This window comes from Macaca thibetana, chromosome 4 (genome assembly GCF_024542745.1).
Source record: "Macaca thibetana thibetana isolate TM-01 chromosome 4, ASM2454274v1, whole genome shotgun sequence".
Classification (NCBI taxonomy): Eukaryota; Metazoa; Chordata; class Mammalia; order Primates; family Cercopithecidae; genus Macaca; species Macaca thibetana.
Genome location: NC_065581.1, coordinates 105,825,144 through 105,834,470, shown reverse-complemented (window position 1 = coordinate 105,834,470; position 9,327 = coordinate 105,825,144). Strand labels below are relative to the sequence as shown.

Below are 9,327 nucleotides of genomic sequence, written 5' to 3'. Positions count from 1 at the left end.
GAGAAATGCCAGCATTTGAGCAGTGAGTAGAGGATGAGGGGCTGGGGAATGCCTGGGGAGGTGGAAGGGACACAAGGAGAACTGGCTGTCATCGACGCCTGGGGAAAAGTGTATTTCTTTTTCTTTTTCTTTTTCTTTTTTTTTCCGAGACGGAGTTTCGCTCTTATTGCCCAGGCTGGAGTGCAATGGCGTGATCTTGGCTCACTGCAATCTCCACCTCCCAGGTTCAAGCGATTCTCCTGCCTCAGCCTCGCGAGTAGCTGGGATTACAGGTGCATACCACACCTAGCTAATTTTTTGTATTTTTAGTAGAGATGGGGTTTCACCATGGCCAGGTGTGCACCACCATGCCTGGCTAATTTTTTGTGTTTTTAGTAGAGATGGTTTCACCCTGGCCAGGCTGGTCTTGAACTTCTGACCTCAGGTGATCCGCCCGCCTTGGCCTCCCAGAGTGCTGGGATTACAGGCACGAGCCACCACACCCGTCTGAAAAGTGTATTTCTAGACCAGTGCTTTCCAGGAGAATTTTCTGGCCTGATAAAAACCATCTGTATTGTTGTGCAGTAAGGTAGTTACCAAGCACATGGAGGCTGTTGAGCAGTTGAAATGCAGCTAAGGCATCTGAGAAACATAATTTATATTTTTATTTAATTGTACTTAATTTAACCATATGTGGCTAGTGCCTACCATTTTGTACAGTGCAGTTTGATTTGAGGACATGGTCAGTGGGTTAAGAAGGATAAGGGCTTCAAGTATACTTTTTTCTTTCAGCCATCATGCTCTAGGGCTGAAGTTTTAGAGTAGCTTAAGACTGTAGAATATTCCCCACAGAGAACTTAGGTAATTGGGACAGTCTCGGAACGTCTTGGGACCTGGTAAATGTCTTGGGCTTCAAGGGTAAGATCCAGTTATTCAGATACTTAATGAACATAAATGTCAAAATGAGACAGTGATTTGATTGATGGAGAGTCTTAAAAAATATAGGCGAGGGATATGAATTTCTGTAACATGCAGGGTTCAGTGGCATGTAACAGAAAACTCAAGTGGCTCATACAAGATGACTGCTGACTGTTCATGTAGCGGTCTGGAGGCAGGTGGGCATGGGTGGGCATGGGCTGATTGTATGGCTCCTGCTGATCAGGGTTCCAGGATTCCTCTGCCTTTCTCTTTCACCATCTTTAACCTCAGAATTCCTGACAGTGCATGATGACTACTGGAGCTCAATAATCACACTGTGACCAGGCAGGAGGAGAAGAGAGGGTGGGAAGGGCAAAGGACTCATCTTCCAGATGAGCTAGTCCCCCTTAAAGATCTTTCCTGGGAGCTCCCTCTTCGCCTAACAACTTGACTTTCTGTTATGCTTCATCAGCAACAACTACATGTGAGGCGGGGAAATGAGTCCTTGATCTGGGCACTTTGCTGCCCCAAATAAAACCGAGATTCTGTTGGTGAAGAAGAAAGGGAGACTGGACATTGGGCAGAGGCCTTGGCAGTCTCTGCCTTGGTGTGGAAAGGGTGCACCTCCGTGCATATGGGAGAAGGACCAGTGCCTTCATTCCCTGACATCGTGTCCATGAAGGCACCTGCTGTCGCAAACACCAAACCATCATTCCCACTCAGCCTCCGCAGGTTTCTCTGCAAGCTCCCATGTAGGTTGGCACAGCTTTTACAACAATCCCTTTTGGTTCTCAGAGCTCTTCTGGAGACTTTAGTTGTGGGCTGCCTGCACCTTAGGTTCAGGTAACTGATAACAAGCCTACAGCGCTCCTGAGTGCTCCCTGAGAGAGCGTGTGAATCAGAGGTCAGTTTCAGAGGCACATTCTCAGGGGTTGTATTCTTCACCTAGGCCAATGACCACTTAAGTCTTCCTGCACATTGTTCCTTGCAGGGACAGCTGGCTGCTGGGCACACATGGGGGCACAAACTGGATAAGGCTCCTGCCCATTCGGGAGCTTAGGTCAGTAATTTTCCTAGTTCTTCTACAAAGAATTGAACTGTTTACCCTGCGTACATTCTGTTAACCTTTTCAGTGAGGATTCCAGAAGAGTCTGAGAGAAGGCTGGAAGAAGGCTGGAGGGTGGTGTCATGGGATGCATGTGCAGATTCAGAAGTGGTGGGTGCAGAAGAATAGCGTCCAGGACAAGCAGCTGTCGCTGTGCCATGTCATTTGGCACCCTGCGATGTCACCTTGCTTTTCAGGAGTGCAGCCGGTTGTGGACATTTTGGAATTGTTTTGCTTTTGGAATGGGTGTTGGGGTGAAGCATTCTTCTGCTGGGTTTTCAGTTGTAGCTCTGACTAGCCACATCACTTCAGCCAAGTCATTTCTCTCTGGGCCTTAGATGTTTCCCTCTGTGAGGATGGAGTTGCCACATCTACCTAGAATATTGTTAGAGCCTGTGTGGCTAAATGCATGATCTTTCAAAATCTTCACCTGTCATAATCACTCATAGTGATACCAGGTATGCGGAGGTTGAGGGCAAAGAAGTAAAACAGATGTGTCTTTATCTTTGTGTCCCTGTATCTGTGTGTGATTGATGTGCCAGACTGAACATCCTACCAGTTTAAATTACCTGTGGTACTTCAGAAACCTGCTGCTAGGTTGTTAGATATATTTTTAGGTTGACATAAGATCTTTTATTTAGCCTTTCAGCAGTTTAGCATTTTTGGATTTAATATCAGGACTTGAACTGTTTACCAGCCACCCCTGAAAGGCCATGACGGGTTGTTAGTAACTTGACTAAAGCACTAATTACAACTGGGCCTGAGCCAGGGGACTGTCTGCTAAGAACTAGACACTCATGGAGTGAATGGCTAAGTGAGCCTAGCCAACCACTTAACGTTTCAACCTCAAGGTAGTTTTATTATCCTCTGCTTAATTTATAAATAGTAACTCCTGACCTGTTAAAGACTTTATTCGTTTGTGAAAAATACTCTAGAGAAGAAAGGCAATTATTAGTGCTATTGATGGAGGTAAATATTCTGAGGGTTCTTAGCCAGAAAATAGAAATTTTGGCTAAATTAAAGAATAGGTATTAAATTTGGTAGTGACATGGGTCTATAATGGAATGAAGCTATGAAAAAGAAAAAACTAATTCGCGGGGCGTGATGGCATGTGCCTGTTTTCCCAGCTACCTGAGAGAGTAAGGTGGGAAGATCGCTTGAGCCTAAGAGGTTGAGGTTGCAGTGAGCCATGTTTGCACCACTGCACTTCAGCCTGGGCGACAGAGGGAGACCCTGTCTCAAAAACAACAGGCCAGGCGCAGGTGGCTCACGCCTGTAATCACGGCACTTTGGGAGGCCAAGGCAGGTGGATCACCTGAGGTCGGGAGTTAGAGACCAGCCTGGCCAACATGGTGAAATCTCGTCTCTACTAAAAATACAAAAATTACCCGGGTGTGGTGGCAGGCGCCTGTAATCCCAGCTACTGGGGAGGCTGAGCCAGGAGAATTGTTTGAATCCAGGAAGAGGAGGTTGCAGTGAACTGAGTGAGACTCTGTCTCCAAAAACAAAAACAAAAACAAAAAAACAAAAAACCAGAATAAAGACAAAACTTATTAAAACTTTACTCATGAAGTAAAAGACAAAACTTCAGTGAAATTGATGCAGCCTATGGAGTTGGGCAAGCGCAGAGGAACTGTGGCCTTGGCAGAATCACGTTCAGGAAACGCGTAGGAGCCCATTCAGAGGTTTTTACAGGCTCTGAGGTGGTGAGGGCAGTGGTGTGTGTCATTGCTGAAATGAACTTCAATTTGAAGAAAGATCGCTCTGATGTTTCTGAGAAGTAGTGCCATTTGAGAATTTGGGAATTTATATGTATGTTGGTTTGTCGTCTTCACACCAGCATCTGCTTTATTTGCACGTCAGTCATAAAGGTCATTTACCCATTTGGCTTATTTGTGTGTTTAAAATTAAAACTCAAACCATTTTCCCTCTGTAGAAAATGTGGCTTGTGTGGTATGACATCTTACTGGAGTTGGAGGGAGGCATGGTGGGCACCTGAATAAACATCGATCTGGGGAAGATGCCCCTGGAGGGCTGCCTGGACAAGTCCCTGATGCTACTAGATTTCCTACTTTCAAAGGACTAGGAAACATTTTTTCAGCTTTAAAGGATTTAAAAGCCAGTGGTATTTCAGAATAGTGCTGAAAGAGCCCTGCTGTTGAATGAACATTGGGAGCTCTGCATGTGGGTTGTGGCAAATCCTTTATCCCATGAGGCCCTCTCTTCTCCAGGCCTCTAAGTTCTATAGACCGTCAGTGCCGCCCCTGAAATGTCCTGTCTTAAATAGAATGCCTTGAACCATACCTCTGCATCAAAAATGTGGAGCCAGGGGAGCTCCAAGGACTGGGGATTCTCGGTGCCTTCAAAATGACAAGTTAGAAGTACTAAGGTAAAAGCAGAAAAGCATCTGTTTGGGACTGACTTTCAGGTGGTGCTTCTGACAACACACAGCAGTCAAGTTACTACTGTGCATTTAACAGGGCACACCTTTTAGCTCCGAAAGAACCTTAACTTTTTCAGTGCTTCTTTATCGCAGTATCACCGTTGGTTTTTACAGCATTCTTGAGAAAGGGCAGAGCAGATAGCCTAGCCTGTTCACTTGCAGATGGGAAAGCTGACTTTCGGGTAGCTGAACCCATGCCAGGTCTCTCAGCCAGGATACAGCAGGTTAGCCAGAAGCTGTCTTCTGATTCCTGGTCTGATTCTTTTTCCATTTTAGTTTCCCCACCCCTCCTTTTTAAAAGAAGTTTTATTTTATGACAACTTTACTTACTTGCTTATTTAGAGCTTAACCTTCTCCCACAAAACATTTGAGGTGGCTTAAATGTAGTGACTAAAGAGGAAGTTGGCCAGGCGCGGTGGCTCACGCCTGTAATCCCAGCACATTGGGAGGCCGAGGCGGGCAGATCATGAGGTCAGGAGATTGAGACCAGCCTGGCCAACTGGCGAAACCCCTTCTCTACTAAAAAAAAAAAAAAAAAATTAGCTGGGTGTGGTGGCACACCTGTAGTCCCAGCTACTTGGGAGGCTGAGGCAGGAGAATTACTTGAATCTGGGAGGCAGAGGTTGCAGTGAGCCAAAATCGTGCCACTGCACTCCAGCCTGGTGACAGAGCAAGACTCCATCTCAGGAAAAAAAAAAAAGAGGAAGTAATGTTGATACAAATTTTTGGCTCAAGTAAGGCAAATACTTGTTTTTTTTCCCATAAGCATTGAGAATGAGGATAAGAAGAAAGCTGTTTCTTTGATTAAACTGAAATCTTACCTGTGTGCCCAGACCTCCCCACCAGTTCTTAGATCATTGGACAGCACCCCCAATATTAAGCGTGTCTAAAACTTTTGTATTTCACCCCAAATTCAGGATGGTATGAATGGAGAAAGGAGTAACACATGAGGGAGCTTCGTGGTTATAGCCGCATTGCCTTTACCTTTTTGGTATTATACTTACTATATCATACTTTGTATTTTTGTGTGTTTAAACATGAAAAGTAATAAAATATTATAGTACATTTGTAAAAGGGGGAAAATCACCCCAGCTTCCACCATTATTATAACTCTTAAGCATAGCATTCTCTTGAATTTGTTCCTCATATGCACTTTTTCCAAAAAGTTCTAAGCAACATTATAAACACTGTTGGAAGATTTTAAAATTTAGCATAGCATAAGCATTTTTTCATGTTTTAAAGTGGTTTCATAATTATACTTCTTTTTGAAAAATTTTTTATTGTGATAAACTTTACCTTTTTTTTTTGATACAGGGTCTCACTCTCATCCAAGCTGGAGGGCAGTGATGCCAGTCATGACGCACTGCAGATTCCAGGTTCAAGTGAATCTCCTGCCTCAGCTTTCTGAGTAGCTGGGTCTACAGGCATGTGCCACCATGCCCAGCTAATTTTTGTATTTGTTTGTAGACATATGGTTTCACCTTGTTCCCAGGCTGGTTTCGAACTCCTGGGCTCTAGCAATCTGCCCATGTTGGCCTCCCAAAATGCTGGGATTATAGGTGTGAGCCCCTGTGCCCAGCTAAAATGTACCATTTTAACCATTTAAAAGTATACAGTTCGCTCTACATATCCGCAGTTTCTCCATGTGAGGACTGAAAACATTCAAAGAAAAAAAATACAACAAAAATATAGTAGAACAATAGCATTTACATTGTATTAGGCAATATAAGTAATTTAGAGATGATGTATCTGAGGGATGCATATGGATTATATGCAAATAATGTGCCATTTTATATGAGAGACTTGATCATTTAAGGATTTTTTCATCTTCATGGGTCCTGGAACCAACCCCCATGGATACTGAAGGACAACTGTGTAATTCAGTGGCATTAAGTATTACATTCATGTTGGTGTGCAGCCATCATCACCATCCATCTCCAGAACTTTTGTTCATCTTCCCAAACTGAAGCTCCGTGCCCACTAAACACTTCCCTTTTACCCCTTCCCCAGCCTCTGATAACCACCATTCTATTTCTGTGTCTATAAATTTGACTACTCTAGATGCTCATATTAGTGGAATAATAAAATATTTGTCCTTTTGTATCTGGCTTATTTCACTTAGTGTGATGTTCTGAAGGTTCATCCGTATTGTAGCATGTGTCAGAATGTCCTTCCCTTTCAAGGCTGAATGATATTTCATTGTATGTAGATACACATTTTGTTAACCCATTCATCTGGTTTTTTTCCTTTATAATCCAGGACAGTGCTGAAATGCATTCATCTGTTGATGGACACCGGGTAATTAAACTTTTTGAAGACTGTAATAGTCAATCAAGTAGATAAATCATACTAGAAGATGCAGTTTTTGCCCTCAAAGAATATTGAAGTTGATATGCCAACATGTGAAACACAGAAAATGAAAGCAACTAAGTGACGTGAGAAGCCAGTGTGGGTTTATACAGAGTAACCAAAGGAGGCTGTCCTCGCCTTTCATCCAGTTGTTAGACTGAGGGAGGGTAGGACCTGGGAGGATTCCAGAAGAAGGTCTTCAGTTTGATTTCTGACCCTCCCACTTCTGCTGCTCTGTTAGGCCTCTGTGTACAGTTAGCAGCCATCTCATAGTAAATCTTCCAGATCATTAGGAGGTCCACTGCTTTGTCAGGACAATTTATACCTTTTCTCAATTAGCAAATTGTGTGGCAATCCAAAGTTAACTGGAGTGTTGCTCCCCTTTTCTGTTTTGCTCCCGTGTGGATGTAGTGCAAGAAGGCCTGCCAAGGTCAGGCTCCCATTTCCTCCCTGGGTTGGTATAGACCCGTTTGTTGGCCAGACATTGCCTAAAGCCCTGTAGTCGAGGGTGGTGTGCTTGCATTTGCCTGGCTGAATTAAAGCTCTTTGGTGCTTTTCTATCAGTCGAATCCCTTCTCCTCCATGTCTTTTAGAAATTTAGAAGGGTTTATCAGTGGTACCTCACTCTGTTTTCCACAGGTTTTTTTTTTTTTTTTTTTTTTTTTTTTGAGACGGAGTCTCGCTCTGTCGCCCAGGCTGGAGTGCAGTGGCCGGATCTCAGCTTACTGCAAGCTCCGCCTCCCGGGTTCGGGCCATTCTCCTGTCTCAGCCTCCTGAGTAGCGGGGACTACAGGCGCCCGCCACCTCGCCCGGCTAGTTTTTTGTATTTTTTAGTAGAGACGGGGTTTCACCGTGTTAGCCAGGATGGTCTCGATCTCCTGACCTAGTGATCCGCCCGTCTCGGCCTCCCAAAGTGCTGGGATTACAGGCTTGAGCCACCGCGCCCGGCCTCCACAGGTTTTTAAAACTTTTTTTTGTAGTTTTACATTTGTTTGATTTTTTTTTTTTTTGAGATGTGCTTTCGCTCTTGTTGCCCAGGCTGGATTGCAATGGCGTGATCTTGGCTCACCGCAACCTCTGTGTCCCAGATTCAAGTGAATCTTCTGCCTCAGCCTCCCGAGTAGCTGGGATTACAGGCATGCACCACCATGCCTGGCTAATTTTCTTTGTATTTTTAGTGGAGCCACGGTTTCTCCATGTTGGTCAGGCTGGTCTCGAACTCCCAACCGCAGGTGATCCACCCGCCTCCGCCTCCCAGAGTGCTGGAATTACAGGTGTGAGCCACCGCACCTGGCCTTGTTTGATCATTTTAATGGGACTTTGGGGAGAGGGAATAGGTAAACAGATGGCTCATTCATCATCCTGAATTTATTTTTGTGTACTATTTATCATCTTAAGTCTGTTTGGCTGCTATAACAAAATACCTTAGACTGGGTAATTTATAAACAATAGAGGCTGGGCGCGGTGGCTCAGGCCTGTAATCCCAGCACTTTGGGAGGCCGAGGCGGGTGGATCACGGGGTCAGGAGATCGAGACCATCCTGGCTAACACGGTGAAACCCCGTCTCTACTTAAAAAAAAAAAAAAAAAAAATTAGCCAGGCGTGGTGGCGGGCGCCTGTAGTCCCAGCTACTCGGGAGGCTGAGGCAGGAGAATGGCATGAACCCGGGAGGCAGAGCTTGCAGTGAGCTGAGATCGTGCCATTGCACTCCAGCCTGGGCAACAGAGCGAGACTCTGTCTCAAGGAAAAAAAAAAAATACTAAACAGACATGTAGTTCTTACACAAAGTCAAATTTTCGAAACTAAATTACCTTATCATAACGTATACAAAAATTATCTGGGCGTGGTGGCGGGCGCCTGTAGTCCCAGCTACTAAAGAGGCTGAGGCAGGAGAATGGCGTGAACCCGGGAGGTGGAGCTTCCAGTGAGCTGAGATTGCGCCATTGCACTCCAGCCTGGGCGACAGAGCGAGACTCTGTCTCAAAAAAAAAAGAAAAACCAATAGAAATGTGTTGCTTACCATCCTGGCAGCTGGGAAGTCCAAGACCAAGGCACCAGTGGACTTGTTGTCTGGTGAGGGCTTAATCACTTCTCAAAGGCCCCACCTCGTAATGCTATTACATTTGGTATTAGGTTCCAACGTAGGAATTTTGGAGGGACAACAACATTTGGATCATAGCAATTACATTTTCCTATTTACTGAACTCTTTTTTTTTTTTGAGACGGAGTCTCACTCTGTCACCCAGGCTGGAGTGCAGTGGTGCAATCTCAGTTCAGTGCAAGCTCCTCCTTGCGGGTTCATGCCATTCTCCTGCCTCAGCCTCCGGAGTAGCTGGGACTACAGGCGCCCGCCACCACGCCCGGCTAATTTTTTATATTTTTAGTAGAGACGGGGTTTCACCGTGTTAGCCAGGATGGTCTTGATCTCCTGACTTCGTGATCCACCTGCCTCGGCCTCCCAAAGTGCTGGAATTACAGGTGTGAGCCACCGCGCCCGGCCTGAACTCTTAATTGTTCTGATTTCATTCGATTC

The 9,327-nt window shown here is 45.0% G+C and overlaps 1 protein-coding gene across 1 annotated transcript in view; it reads left to right on the top strand.

The window, feature by feature from the left end:
* The window catches only part of TULP4 (TUB like protein 4), a 290,010-nt gene that overhangs the window by 29,256 nt on the left and 251,427 nt on the right, over positions 1–9,327 (top strand). The gene's annotated exons all lie outside the window — the stretch shown is intronic.